At 34.3% G+C, this 14544-nt stretch overlaps 1 long non-coding RNA gene across 1 annotated transcript; it reads left to right on the top strand.

Moving 5' to 3' along the window:
• Nucleotides 1-10613: 10613 nt before the first annotated feature.
• On the top strand, nt 10614-13607 carry LOC112765319 (uncharacterized). Its single transcript, XR_003183638.3, has 3 exons — nt 10614-11238; nt 11313-11755; nt 13218-13607. It is a non-coding gene; the product is annotated as an uncharacterized lncRNA (long non-coding RNA).
• The last annotated feature ends 937 nt before the right edge of the window (nt 13608-14544 follow it).

Here is a 14544-nt window from a genome sequence, read left to right as displayed (position 1 = left end):
GTTTCTGCAGCACAAGAACAAAAGGAGATGGCTGCGATGAGCAACGCGCACGCGTGCCTGACGCGTGCGTGTGATTTGGAGGTATCCATGGCGACGCGTGCGCGTGACTAACGCGTACGCGTGAATTGAAGATTTGCTCAGCGACGCGTGACTTGCGAAAAAGACCATCGACGCGTACGCGTGACTGACGTGTACGCGTGACATGCGCCACGTGCAGAAAACGCAGAAAATACTGGGGGTGATTTTTGGGCCCCATTTTAGCACCCAAGTTAGGCGCGGATCCAGTGAAGCCAAGTAGTCCCCACGTTACAAGACGCGGAGTAGTTAGTTAATTCTGATTTAAATTCAAATTTGATTTTAAAATAGAAAAAGATATTATCTTAATTTTAAATATTAGATTTTACAAGACTTCTCTTTTATTGACATTCCATTAGGGAATTCTATACAAATTTACATTCCATATTCCATGGGCAACTAATCCTCCATTGTTAAGGTTAGGAGCTCTGTCTATTTGTATGGATTGATTTTATTGCTTTCTCTATTTTAATTTATGCATGGATTTATAATTTAAGAATTGTTTTCGCTCTTTATTTTATGAATTTGGGTGGAACGGAAGTATTACCCTCTTTCTATTTGAGTTCTTGTATAACTTGGAAAAGCTCTATACTTGAACAACAGATTGAAAACAAATTCTCCTAAATTTTAATTATCTAAATTTAACAGGATACGTGACATATAATCATTTTACTTCTTGGGTAATTAGAGTTTTTGTGGCATATAAACTCGAAATTGATTATCACCCTCTAATTGAAATTAATTGACCAAGGAATTGGCAGTTAATGAATTTTAGAGGAGACTAGGAAGGTCTAAAGAATTAGGGTCTAGTCACATACAGTTTGCCATAAATTAAATCCTACATAATTAAAATAGTTAGTAAGAAAAGTAAATCTGGAAAAATAGATAACTCTGAAGCCTTAACTGCTTTCTCAATATTTTATTCCCAACGTATTTATCTGCCTGCCTTTAATATTCCAAATTTACTGTTAATGCTTTTGAACTTTCAAACACTATTTTCTGTTTGTCTAACTAAGCCTATCAAACACTATTATTGCTTAATCCATCAATCCTCGTGGGATCGATCCTTACTCACGTAAGGTATTACTTGGTATGACCCGGTGCACTTGCCGGTTAGTTTGTGGGTTGTAAAATACCGCACCAACATCCTCTAGTGAGTGCTGTAGTGACATCCTCTCAAGAGTCACTAGGAAGAGTAGCATGTCAAATCTTTGGAAAGGGATTGTATCCGCTTGGCATGAAGTAAAAAAGAATTCTATTTGGCGTATTGGAGATGGATCCTAAATTAAATTTTGGGAACAATTGGGTGCCTAATTTGGGCAGCTTGCAACTACACACCACTCAGGTAATTTCTCTTGGTGAATTAGAATCATCTTTAATGGACTTCCTTAATGTTTCAGGGGCATGGAATGAAGAAAAGCTAAAGAAATGGCTTCCAGAGTCAACGGTTACAAGGATCATGGCCATGGCACCCATCTCCGTGGAAAGAAGCGGATTGCATTGTCTGGGAAAACACTCATGACGGATGTTTTAGCTTGAAATCGGCCTACAAGTCTATCACTGAGATTCAGTCTCCTATAAATCGTATTTTCATACTTATTTGAAATTGGAGAGCTCTAGAACATATCCACCCCCTTCTTTAGTTGGATGCTCACCAAGCAATCCTAACAAATGTATAGAGAGCAAGAAGACATTTAACTAACTTAGATGATTGTCCAAGATGCAACAATGCTAAAAAAATAACTTTACATGTGTTGAGAGATTGTCCTTTTGCCAAGGATGTTTGGCATCGACTTTAAAGATAAAGAGAAATTCATGACTTCTTCAACCTGAATACTAGGGATTGGATTTGCAACAACATTTCAAAGAAGAATGAGTGGTCATCCTTGTTTGGAGTAGCCATCTCAGATCTTTACTTCTCTCGTAATAAGTTAATTTTTGAAGAAAAGCATACTCATTCAACCGCTGTCTCCTTGTAGATAAAAGTTAGAAGTGAAGAGATCATAAATCTTGAGACTCAGTAATCTTACCACAAGAAACAGTAGGTAGAACCGGAGCGTCTAATTCGGTGGAACCCTCTTCCGAAACATTACCTCAAACTAAACATTGATGGGCTTTTGTATGCCTATAATAGCAATGCAGCTTGTGGCGGTGTGTTTAGAGACCACTAGGCAGATTTGTGATGAGTTTCTCTTACAATGTTAAAAATTGCTCTATAACGCATGCTGAGTTGTGGGTTGTTATTAAAGAACTTCAAATTGTAAATGCTAATGAATTTCAACAAATTGTAGTGGAGTCAGACTCTTGGACGGAAATTAACTTCATGAAAGAAGGTTGCTCTTCTTCCCACCCGTACAACACGCTTGTTGATGATATTAGGATTCTTGTCCGACGACTTCAAAGTGTAGTGTGGAACCATACTCTTCGTGAAGGAAATATGGTAGTAGATTTACTTGCTAAGAAAGGACAAGAACTTTCTGTTGGTTTGCATATATTTGATATTCCTCTTCCTGATTTGGGTTATGTTTTATTTTTGGATTGTTCTGGTGCTCTCAGGTTGAGAGGACCTAGTTAGTTTGTGTTCCATATTTTAGGGCTTTGCCCCCTCTTTTTACAAAAAAAAGAAAAAAAGAAAAAAAAGAAGAGTATTGATGGATTTTGATAAATACTAAATATCCTAGTACACAAATAAATATCATCTAATATACAATACTTTAAATGATAACATAATCTTTTATTTTTAAATAAAAAAATAAAACATATTAATACAAAAATATAAATATTTGTATTCATTAAGATTAATTATTATGCAATAAAGTTTTTGTAATATTAAAATAATATCTAAACTGAACATAAAATATAAAATAATTAACTTTTATTTTATATATTCGACAAATAATTTGGTTATTATATTCAAAACTTATTAACCAACTACTTTTGTTAAAATAAATAATATATAATCTAACTTTTTATAAAAATATTTGTAAAATTAAAAATATTCACAATTTTTAAAAAAAATTATTCTTTTATCCTTTTGCACTTCTTTTTCTTTTTTTTAACACTACCATTTCAACCAATCACCGATCAGTGTTGGCTGTCCACACTGACCATTCATTACTTTCGGCAATCCTAAGTTCTAAATTTAAAATTTAAAATTCTAAATTTTAAATTTTAAATCTTAAATTCCATACCTTAAATTGATTTATTATATTTTCAAGTTTTTTTACTTGAATTTTAAATATTTTAATTATTTTTAATTTAAAATATTTTTTAGTGTTTAATTATTGTTAGTTAATATATTGACCAAAATATTGTTGGTGTAAGTCCCAGAATTTTTAAAAATTTTATTATAAATTAATTTCAAGTTTAATTATTTATTTATAACTTTAGTTTCAGAAATTTCTTTACCAAAGATAATTAAAGTAAGTTTTGATTAATTGAGTTTGGAATAAATTAAAAATCTTATTCAAATTTTATAATTATCGAGGTATTTTCTATATTTAATTTATAAAGTTTAGTAATTGTAAAATAATAAGAATTTTATATGATTTGGTTTAAATAATTGAGATTTTGAAATTTAATATTTTTAATTTTTACAGACAAAGAAAATTAATTATATTATCTCTAATTTTAAATTAAAATACTTAACTGGAAGTTAATTAACAAATTGATAATTAAATAATATTTTAAAAATAAACTTAAAGGATTAAATTAGATTTTTAATTAATACTATATACTCCTAATTTTATTAAAATTACCTAAACTACCCTAATATCCCCAAATTTAACTCTAATCCTAATTTTACCTAATCCCTACCCACACCCACTCCTCACCGCCACTCACTCACCCTCACCCCTCACTCACAGAAACCTCAACAAGAAAAGAAAAAGGGGGAAATGGAAAGGGGAAATGAGAGGGAAGAGAAGAGGGAGACCGTGAGAGAGGGAGAGTGCCAGGGGAGGAGGAGCTGTCGCGCCACCACCGTCGTCTCACCTGCGGCATCACCACCGTCCGTCGCGCCGCCACCACACTGCGTCGCTGCCGAAAACAGAGACGCGAAGGAGAGGAGGCCGCGGGTCACTGTCCTCGAAGCTTCTGTCATCACCGTGCAGAGCCGCCGCCACCGTCATGATCGCGGGCTGCTGCTGCTGCGCGGGTGATCGTCGCCGCCTTTGGGTCCATCACCATCGAGCAGAGCCACCGGGGAGAACCATAGTTGTCGCCGAAGCTCCAGTCGTCGTCAGAAGCTGCTGCCGATGCCGATCTGCATGCGCCGTCACCGTTGAGATCCTCCGCTGTCATTGACGACCCAGCCGCCACCGATCTGGTCCGAGAGAGAGGAGATGTGAATAGAAGAGAAGGCGGAGAGCCATCGCCGCTGCTGCTGAGTCACTGAAGCTTCTGGACTGAGCTTCTGCCACCTGAAACCCGCTGCCGTCGCCGGAAAAAGCACTGCCGGTAAGGTTTTAAGCTTTGGGTTTCATTTCTCTTGAGATTCCGAAAGTTTTATTGTCGTTGCGTGTTTGTTACAGTTGTGGTCATCGGAATTCGTTGCTACCACCACCATTAGAGGCAAACCCAGTTATTTTCTCGCTGCCGAAGGTATTACCGTCACTGCTCTGGTTCAATTTTGTATTGCTATCGCTGCTGTTGACTTGCCCCAATTCAAGTTTAGTGTCACTGCCTTAGTTTTAGCCTTTCTCTTGACTCTGTTTCACTTTTATACTCTGAACTGCCTTGGTCTCGTTTATCTTTTTGTTATGGTTTTAATTCCATTCTAGTTTCGGTGTCGCTTTGAATTTTCAGAGTTGTTTATGCGTTTGATTCCATCAAATTCGAATCTATTGTTGTTGCTGTGAGCGAAATCGGAGTTGGTGATGCTGCCATCGTCCCTGTTGTGTTGGAATCGCCACTGCTGCTGTGAGTTTAAACTAAGCGGGACTGTTGTGTTAAATTATGCGATTGCGACATCGAGGTAGGGGTTTTTCTTAAAATCTATTTTACATTACAGAGTTGTGATAAATAGATATTGATGCAAAAAGATATATTTCTGTGATTATATTTGTCTTGTGGATGTGATGGTTTGTTGGACTGGATTATTGGGTGCTTGATTGCTTGAGTGAAGTACGGTTGTTGATAAGAAGTGGATTTGAAAAGTTATTTACTTGATTATTAGGAAAAATAGTTTTTCTTGGTTTGAAGTTAAAGCGGTTTGATTTTGAGTGGGTCTGATGTTATAAATGACTTAATACTTGAGCTGGTTTAACTTAAAAAAGAGTTTTATTATTGGAATTGGTCTGGTCTGAAAATATTTGATACTAGAATTGGTTGAATTTTGGAAAGTGATTGAGATTTGAAAATGGTTTGAGAAATGTTTGGATGAGACCCGAAAAGGGTGGCAGTATTCGAGTTTTAGAGGAGATGCTGCCGAAATTTTATAAAATTAGAAGTTTCATTAAAAGTAGTTATTTTAAAAAGGTTTTAAGTATTATATGATTTAAAACTATTTCATTTATCAAAGGAAGAGTTATGTTTTGGATTGGGAATTGTTAGTGAACGGAATGGAAAGAAGGATGATTGAGAATTTTCTCTGAAATATGGTTTTTGAATGAATTTGGAAATGAGATTTGGATTGATGAATGATTATGATGTTGAGAATGTTGAGAATGTTGAGATATGATCTTTGAGTTATTTATATGGCTTATGAATTTGAAATATCTGAGATACGAGGTTCCCTGGATTAAGTGCCGTGGCTTGCCACCACGTGTACCAGGTTGAAAACTCGATACTCTGTTGACCCTACGACGTATGTGTGACCGGGCACTATATAAATTCCAGGAAATGTTTACCCCCATTGAGCAATATTGATTATTTGAGAAAAGCTATACATAGACTCTTGGGGATGCACGTCGGGGGACAGTCTAAGGACAATTCAGACTTGTCGGGTTGGCTGGATAACCGACAGATGAGCCTCATCAGCCATAGGACAGGCATGCATGATATGCATTTGTATGCTTTGTTTGGGTTTGAACTTGTTTTGGTTTGCCTAATTGCTAAACTCCTTAATTGCTACTTGAACTATTTGCTGTAACTGCTACCTACTTGTGCTTTCCTTGTCTGTCTTGCCTGTGTTTGTCCTGGTGTACTATATTTGAGAATGAACTTTGATGCTGAATTAATGATTGTGTTGCTTGATTGCGTGGTTGGTTTCTGATTGAGATTTTTCTTATAAAAAAGGAAAGGTTTCGGATTTCTAAAAGACTAAACATTGTTAATTTTGAAAAGGTTTTGAACGATTTTCTATTGGTTTTTAAAAGATTCATAAGGCATTGATAATCACTGAGGTTGAAAACAGTTTTTTTTATTGAATATCTTCTTATGACAACTTTGAAACTCCGTGGTAGACCGTGTGGTTAGGTTCTCACCCCCCTACAGCTTTACCTTTTCAGGAACCGGATGAAGAAGCATTAAGAAGAATTATATTGCGTTTGGTTTATATGTTGTTCTGTTAATTAGATTATTTTCTTTCCTCGTCTTTTTTTATAAGAGGGATAGGAGTTGTATGTTTTATATGTATATTATGTTATGAGATATTATGTAAGGAGTCTTGTATATGAATCTATGCCTGCTTGTATTTTTATTAAGATAAAGTATTTATTTCCGGTTTAAAAAAAAAGAAATCAGCGATACAGTATCGAGTCACAGGCTTTTATTTTTAATATTTAGTATGTAAAGTAGTCGTAATACTCCTTGCTATCAGAGTAGCGCAGCCGGAAGCGTGATTTCTGATAGTGAGGGTGTTACATTATGGTATCAGAGCGGTCCTTCTTGTAGAGCCTGAGGAATGGATTGACCATGCTTCAATTGCATACTCTGAGCGTTTGTCATGTAATAGGTCTCGTTCAGATAACGAGAATTAAAGTTTTATGCACATGATTGCCTATCAATTAACATTGTTAGCTTACCGTTGCATATATGTTGATGTTAAGTCTGGCCAACTTAATGTTGATGACTTATGTTAACGGGAAAGTTAATAGGTAATTATAGGCGAATAGGAATTGATAAGTAATAGGTAATGCGAGTCACGAGGTTCGGCGTTCGCTTTTCGTGCTTGGTTTCGATTTATGATTCTTGTTTACATTGCTTAGGTTCGTTAATAACCTTGCTTGATTGTATTCCTGAGAATTTGTTTGAGTCTTTTAAAAAAAAAAAGAAAAAAAAAAGAAAGAAGAAATCTGTTTTTATCAATGTTTATTTGCAATATTTTACCTATCTTTTTATAGACATATAAAAATAATTTCTATCTATGATTTTCTTCTTTCAGTACAACTTGAGTTATTTCCAACCTTATCGTAATCTTCATATGTATTCTTATGTGAATTGGAACCTAGTATTTTTCAAGACTCTTGAGAGAATATTTTTGCACATAGCTCAATTAAATTTTGTTTTACAAACTTTGCATAATTTATTTTAATTTCAGCTGTTTTGATGCAATACCTTATTTAAATTTTTTGTATTTCTTTTGGGAAGTGAATTCATTTCTTTTTGAGATTAGAATGTTATGTGACTAAAAGCTAAGCGAATTACAACAAGTATAGTTATTAATATTTAACTTTGAAGGTTTCGTATTAAGTATTAACTAGAAAATTAGTTATGATTTTTTAAAGTCGAATTATAAAATCTGATTTTCTGCACTACTCTTAAACAAAGTAGAAACTTTGAAAATCTATAACTAATTCTGTGATGATCGGAATTACATGGGACCAAGTTTGGATTAAGCTTGGAAATATAAGGAGCTACATTGGTGAATTTAAAACCTTTCCGTTAAGTTTATGATTTATGGTGAATTTTAGAATTGTGGATTTCAAAATTGATTTTTCTGCAGAAAGTTTAATACAACAGTAACTTGTTTCCTCTACTAGAAATTCTCCAGTTTGAATTTCAAAATGAAACCAATTTTAAATGTAACTTTAGTCTTATTACTTTAATTTCATAAAAATTCAGAATTGTTGAGGTTGTAGTTTTAAAAATATGGATTTTTGAAATAAGATGTATTATGTAGTAAAACTCAGGTTTTGTTTTCTAAGTTGGTAAATTTGAAACTTTATAATCTTTAGTTCTGGAGTGACATTGAGATACAATTAATTGGTGATGGAAGTTGAGTATATGTAGCATATATGATTTAAATTTCAGGGTTTTCTATGTTTTAATAAGTGAGTTATGGGACTTGGAAGAGATTATATTCAATGGTTTCTAAAACAGAATTCTACATAAAATTACTTAACTTCTAAGTTACATGACTCATTCATTAAAAATGATATTAATCTAGAATCAACGGGAAAAAGAAACCTGGATAAGTGAAGTTAAACCACATTAATTTTTTAAGGTAATTGGATTTAACTTAGATTTTATATTAAATTTTAAATATCATATGCTACTGCTGTTTTCTGGTTTTTAAACATTGCAGAGCAGTCACGATTTTTCTTCCATTCCCAAAGCTGGAGTAAGCAAAAAAAAATTATTATGATTTTTGATTTAATAGAAAGTTTAATCCGAGACAGTCGTATAGATATAAAGTTTGTACAATTCCAAGTTCATTTGATATTTTAAAAACAAGGTTGTAATTTGAAATTCAAGAATTTACTTCTAGTATTTTTTTTAATTCAGCTCAAATCCGGTTTAAATGAATACACTATTCTTCCTCTTGATTGTTCCCATCGAAGTTCTTAGATTCAAATTCTTTCTTGGGATTACAACTTGATTTCCGACCAATTTCGCTTTTGTTTTTATGCAAATTCTTGATTATGTAAAATGTTTTTCAAGGTTTTCGATGAAATATTTTACCCTTAGTCTAACTAATTTTCATTTCACAAACCTTGCATCATCTAGTTCGACTTGAAATTATTTTAACATGACGCAATATTTATGTTTTTACTAATTCTCTTGAATTTTGTAAATAATCGCCCTGTTCCCTTTCATGATTTCTAGTGGAGTTCTTTGAAATCAAAATTCTTTCCTATTTGCATTTTGAATCTTTCTTCCAACATACTTCACGACTTTTGACTATTCTAAGTTGTTGGTGATATAAACCATTCCTTCGTATTCTTGTAACTTTTATGCTCCTCTGATTTGGTTTCAGCTTATTTTGCTCTAATTTATGATTACCCTTTTCTCATTTTCTTTAGAATTCCTAAATTCAATATCTCTTGTTAAGATACGAAATGACTCTTTTTGAAACATTTTCTCATGTCCGTACATTGTTGCTTAGTTGTAATCCTATATCTCCTTTTGAATTCATGTGAATCTTATTTTTGCCGCTTATTCTTCTTTTACTGAGATTTGTATCTCTTTGATCATACTCGCGCTTATCTCTGAGAATCTTTGAAAATGTTCAGTGCTCCTCTTAATTAGGCGGTATAGGCTTATGTGTTCTAATCGTGCCACGTAATTTGATGCATCGTTTGTTCTAATGCGCCGTTTTTCTTCTTATTGATCCTATCAAATTTCCTTTATTCAAGAGTTATCTTTGTAATTCTTAGTTGGTTCTCTTTCCAACACTCTTTATTGTCTGTTCATCCTTATCTACTTGTGATACTAACACTTTTTTTAAAAATTCTCGCAAACACGGTCCTTGTCGCATTTCTTTCTTTTCTATGCTCTATTATCCTTCTGAATTCCTGAAATAAGTTATGTTGAAGTTTGAATTGTTGAATCTTGGAAATTGGTGTGAGACCAGAGTATGAACGTTAAGCACGTCGTTTTAACCTTAGCCTGTTTTACAACCTTTCGCCGCTTTACTTTACCATCACATGCTTTGTAACTTCTGCCTTGCAATTACACTCCTACCCTTATATTTATATGCTATATGATAATCAAAGTATTTGAAGCTATATATATATATGCGTGCTGAGGTTCTTTACTTCTCCATAAAGTGTTAAAACTATGTAATACTTTTTATAATACGCTAATTTTCGACAACGAAAATTTTTATAAGGTGGGTGGAATGTAAGTCCCAGAATTTTTGAAAGTTTTATTATAAATTAATTTCAAGTTTAATTATTTATTTATAGCTTTAGTTTCAGAAATTTCTTTATCAAAGATAATTAAAGTAAGTTTTGATTAATTGAGTTTGGAATAAATTAAGAATCTTATTCAAATTTTATAATTATTGAGGTATTTTCTATATTTAATTTATAAAGTTTAGTAATTGTAAAATAATAAGAATTTTATATGATTTGGTTTAAATAATTGAGATTTTGAAATTTAATATTTTCAATTTTTACAGACAAAGAAAATTAATTATATTATCTCTAATTTTAAATCAAAATACTTAACTGGAAGTTAATTAACAAATTGATAATTAAATAATATTTTAAAAATAAGCTTAAAGGATTAAATTAGATTTTTAATTAATACTCTATACTCCTAATTTTATTAAAATTACCTAAACTACCCTAATTAACCCTAATATCCCCAAATTTAACTCTAATCCTAATTTTACCTAATCCCTACCCACACCCACACCCACTTCTCACCGCCACTCACTCACCCTCAGCCCTCACTCACAGAAACCTCAACAAGAAAAGAAAAGGGGGGGGGGAACGGAAAGGAGAAATGAAAGGGAAGAGAAGAGGGAGACCGTGAGAGAGGGAGAGCGCCAGGGAAGGAGGAGCTGTCGCGCCACCACCGTCGTCTCACTTGCGGCATCACCACCGTCCGTCGCGCCGCCACCACACTGCGTTGCCGCCGAAAACAGAGACGCGAAGGAGAGGAGGCCGCGGGTCACTGTCCTTGAAGCTTCTGTCGTCACCGTGCAGAGCCGCCGCCACCGTCATCATCGCGGGCTGCTGCTACTGCGCGGGTGATTGTCGCCGCCTTTGGGTCCATCACCATCGAGCAGAGCCACCGGGGAGAACCATAGTTGTCGCTGAAGCTCCAGTCGCCGTCAGAAGCTGCTGCCGACGCCGATCTGCATGCGCCGTCACCGTTGAGATCCTCCGCTGTCATTGACGACCCAGCCGCCACCAATCTGGTCCGAGAGAGAGGAGATGTGAATAGAAGAGAAGGCGGAGAGCCACCGCCGCTGCTGCTGAGTCACCGAAGCTGCTGGACTGAGCTTCTGCCGCCTGAAACCCGCTGCCGTCGCCGGAAAAAGCACTGCCAGTAAGGTTTTAAGCTTTGGGTTTCATTTCTCTTGAGATTCCGGAAGCTTTATTGTCGTTGCATGTTTGTTACAGTTGTCGTCGTCGGAATTCGTTGCCACCACCACCATTAGAGGCGAACCCAGTTATTTTCTCGCAGCCGAAGGTATTACCGTCACTGCTCTGGTTCAATTTTGTATTGCTATCGCTGCTGTTGACTTGCCCCAATTCAAGTTTAGTGTCACTGCCTTTGTTTTAGCCTTTCTCTTGACTCTGTTTCACTTTTATACTCTGAACTGCCTTGGTCTCGTTTATCTTTTTGTTATGGTTTTAATTCCATTCTAGTTTCGGTGTCGCTTTGAATTTTTAGAGTTGTTTATGCGTTTGATTCCATCAAATTCTAATCTATTGTTGTTGCTGTGAGCGAAATCGGAGTTGGTGATGCTGCCATCATCCCTGTTGTGTTGGAATCGCCACTGCTGCTGTGAGTTTAAACTAAGCGGGACTGTTGTGTTAAACTATGCGATTGCGACATCGAGGTAGGGGTTTTTCTTAAAATCTATTTTACATTACAGAGTTGTGATAAATAGATATTGATGCAAAAAGATATATTTCTGTGATTATATTTGTCTTGTGGATGTGATGGTTTGTTGAAATGGATTATTGGGCGCTTGATTGCTTGAGTGAAGTACGGTTGTTGATAAGAAGTGGATTTGAAAAGTTATTTACTTGATTATTAGGAAAAGTGGTTTTTCTTGGTTTGAAGTTAAAGCGGTTTGATTTTGAGTGGGTCTGATGTTATAAATGACTTAATACTTGAGCTGGTTTAACTTTAAAAAGAGTTTTATTATTGGAATTGGTCTGGTCTGAAAATATTTGATACTGGAATTGGTTGAATTTTGAAAAGTGATTGAGATTTGAAAATGGTTTGAGAAATATTTGGATGAGACCCGAAAAGGGTGGCAGTATTCGAGTTTTAGAGGAGATGCTGCCGAAATTTTATAAAATTAGAAGTTTCATTAAAAGTAGTTATTTTAAAAAGGTTTTAAGTATTATATGATTTAAAACTATTTCATTTATCAAAGGAAGAGTTATGTTTTGGATTGGGAATTGTTAGTGAACGGAATGAAAAGAAGGATGATTGAGAATTTTTTCTGAAATATGGTTTTTGAATGAATTTGGAAATGAGATTTGGATTGATGAATGATTATGATGTTGAGAATGTTGAGAATGTTGAGATATGATCTTTGAGTTATTTATATGGCTTATGAATTTGAAATATCTGAGATACGAGGTTCCCTGGATTAAGTGCCGTGGCTTGCCACCACGTGTACCAGGTTGAAAACTCGATACTCTGTTGACCCTACGACGTCAGTGTGACCGGACACTATATAAATTCCCGGGAATGTTTACCCCCATTGAGCAATATTGATTATTTGAGAAAAGCTATGCATAGACTCTTGGGGATGCACGTCGGGGGATAGTCTAAGGACAATTCAGACTTGTCGGGTTGGCTGGATAACCGACAGATGAGCCTCATCAGCCATAGGACAGGCATGCATCATATGCATTTGTATGCTTTGTTTGGGTTTGAACTTGTTTTGGTTTGCCTAATTGCTAAACTGTCCTTAATTGCTACTTGAACTATTTGCTGTAACTGCTACCTACTTGTGCTTTTCTTGTCTGTCTTGCCTGTGTTTGTCCTGGTGTACTATATTTGAGAATGAACTTTGATGCTGAATTAATGATTGTGTTGCTTGATTGCGTGGTTGGTTTCTGATTGAGATTTTTCTTATAAAAAAGGAAAGGTTTCGGATTTCTAAAAGACTAAACATTGTTAATTTTGAAAAGGTTTTGAACGATTTTCTATTGGTTTTTAAAAGATTCATAAGGCATTGATAATCACTGAGGTTGAAAACAGTTTTTTTATTGAATATCTTCTTATGACAACTTTGAAACTCCGTGGTGAGACCGTGTGGTTAGGTTCTCACCCCCCTACAGCTTTACCTTTTCAGGAACCGGATGAAGAAGCATTAAGAAGAATTATATTGCGTTTAGTTTATATGTTGTTCTGTTAATTAGATTATTTTCTTCCCTCGTCTTTTTTTATAAGAGGGATAGGAGTTGTATGTTTTATATGTATATTATGTTATGAGATATTATGTAAGGAGTCTTGTATATGAATCTATGCCTGCTTGTATTTTTATTAAGATAAAGTATTTATTTCCGGTTTAAAAAAAAAGAAATCAGCGATACAGTATCGAGTCACAGGGTCCTATTTTTAATATTTAGTATGTAAAGTAGTCGTAATACTCCTTGCTATCAGAGTAGCGCAGCCGGAAGCGTGATTTCTGATAGTAAGGGTGTTACAGTTGGATCCTAAAACCTTTTTTAATACAAATATCAGTTTCTATAATTGCATTAGCTACCACACCATATTATTATTCATGCATAGGGGTGGTAATCGGGGCGAAACTTGCCGGATCGCCCGCATAACTTGTCAAAAAAGGCAGGTCGGATAGAAATTTGGGACGGTCATAATAAAAAAAACTGCTTAATTCACATCACCTAACCCACGGGTTTTGGTGGAGAGGGGCAGGCTTACCTGCTGGGCCGTAATTTTATTTTTAAAAATTAAAAAAAATATTCAGGCCCATATTAGTTGAATTTAGAATATTATTTTTGTGCTTATATTTAGAATGTTTGTCTATTTTATTTGAAGTTATAATTTAAAATATGTTTGATTGATTAGAGATTTGGATAATGTTTAATTATATATTTTGGATAATTGGATAATGTCAATTTTATTTTTTTTTTCAAAAAGCTTGGTTAATGGTTATATTTATTAGATATTTAAAATTATAAAAACTTTCATTTTTGTGAATTTAGAAATTATAACATTTTTATGTTTTTAAAAATTATAATTTTATTAAAATATTTGTGAATATATTTTTTAATATTTAGTGGTTTAATAATTTTTTCAAAGAAAATTGGCAGACTGTACCAGCCAGTCCGCCATTTGGCGGGACGGGGTAGAAAATTGGAAACGCCTCACTAGGCGGGGTGAGGTAGACTAGCCCGTCAAATGGCGGACTTTTGGCGGGAGACAGAGCAGACTAACTCGTTTGTCACCCCTATTTATGCATAAAGGATATTTTGTATTTATTTTTTAAACTGTAACATAAAAATATAAAATAATTAAAATTTTATTTTATATTATTTGACAAATAATTAAATTATTATATTTAAAATTTATTAACTAACTAATTTTATTAAAGATATTATATAATATAATTTTTCATCAAAATATTTTAAAAATATAATTTAT

Source organism: Arachis hypogaea, chromosome 17, assembly GCF_003086295.3.
Source record: "Arachis hypogaea cultivar Tifrunner chromosome 17, arahy.Tifrunner.gnm2.J5K5, whole genome shotgun sequence".
In the NCBI taxonomy this organism is placed as follows: Eukaryota; Viridiplantae; Streptophyta; class Magnoliopsida; order Fabales; family Fabaceae; genus Arachis; species Arachis hypogaea.
Note: the sequence above shows the minus strand (reverse complement) of the source record. Positions and strands in the feature narration are given on the sequence as shown.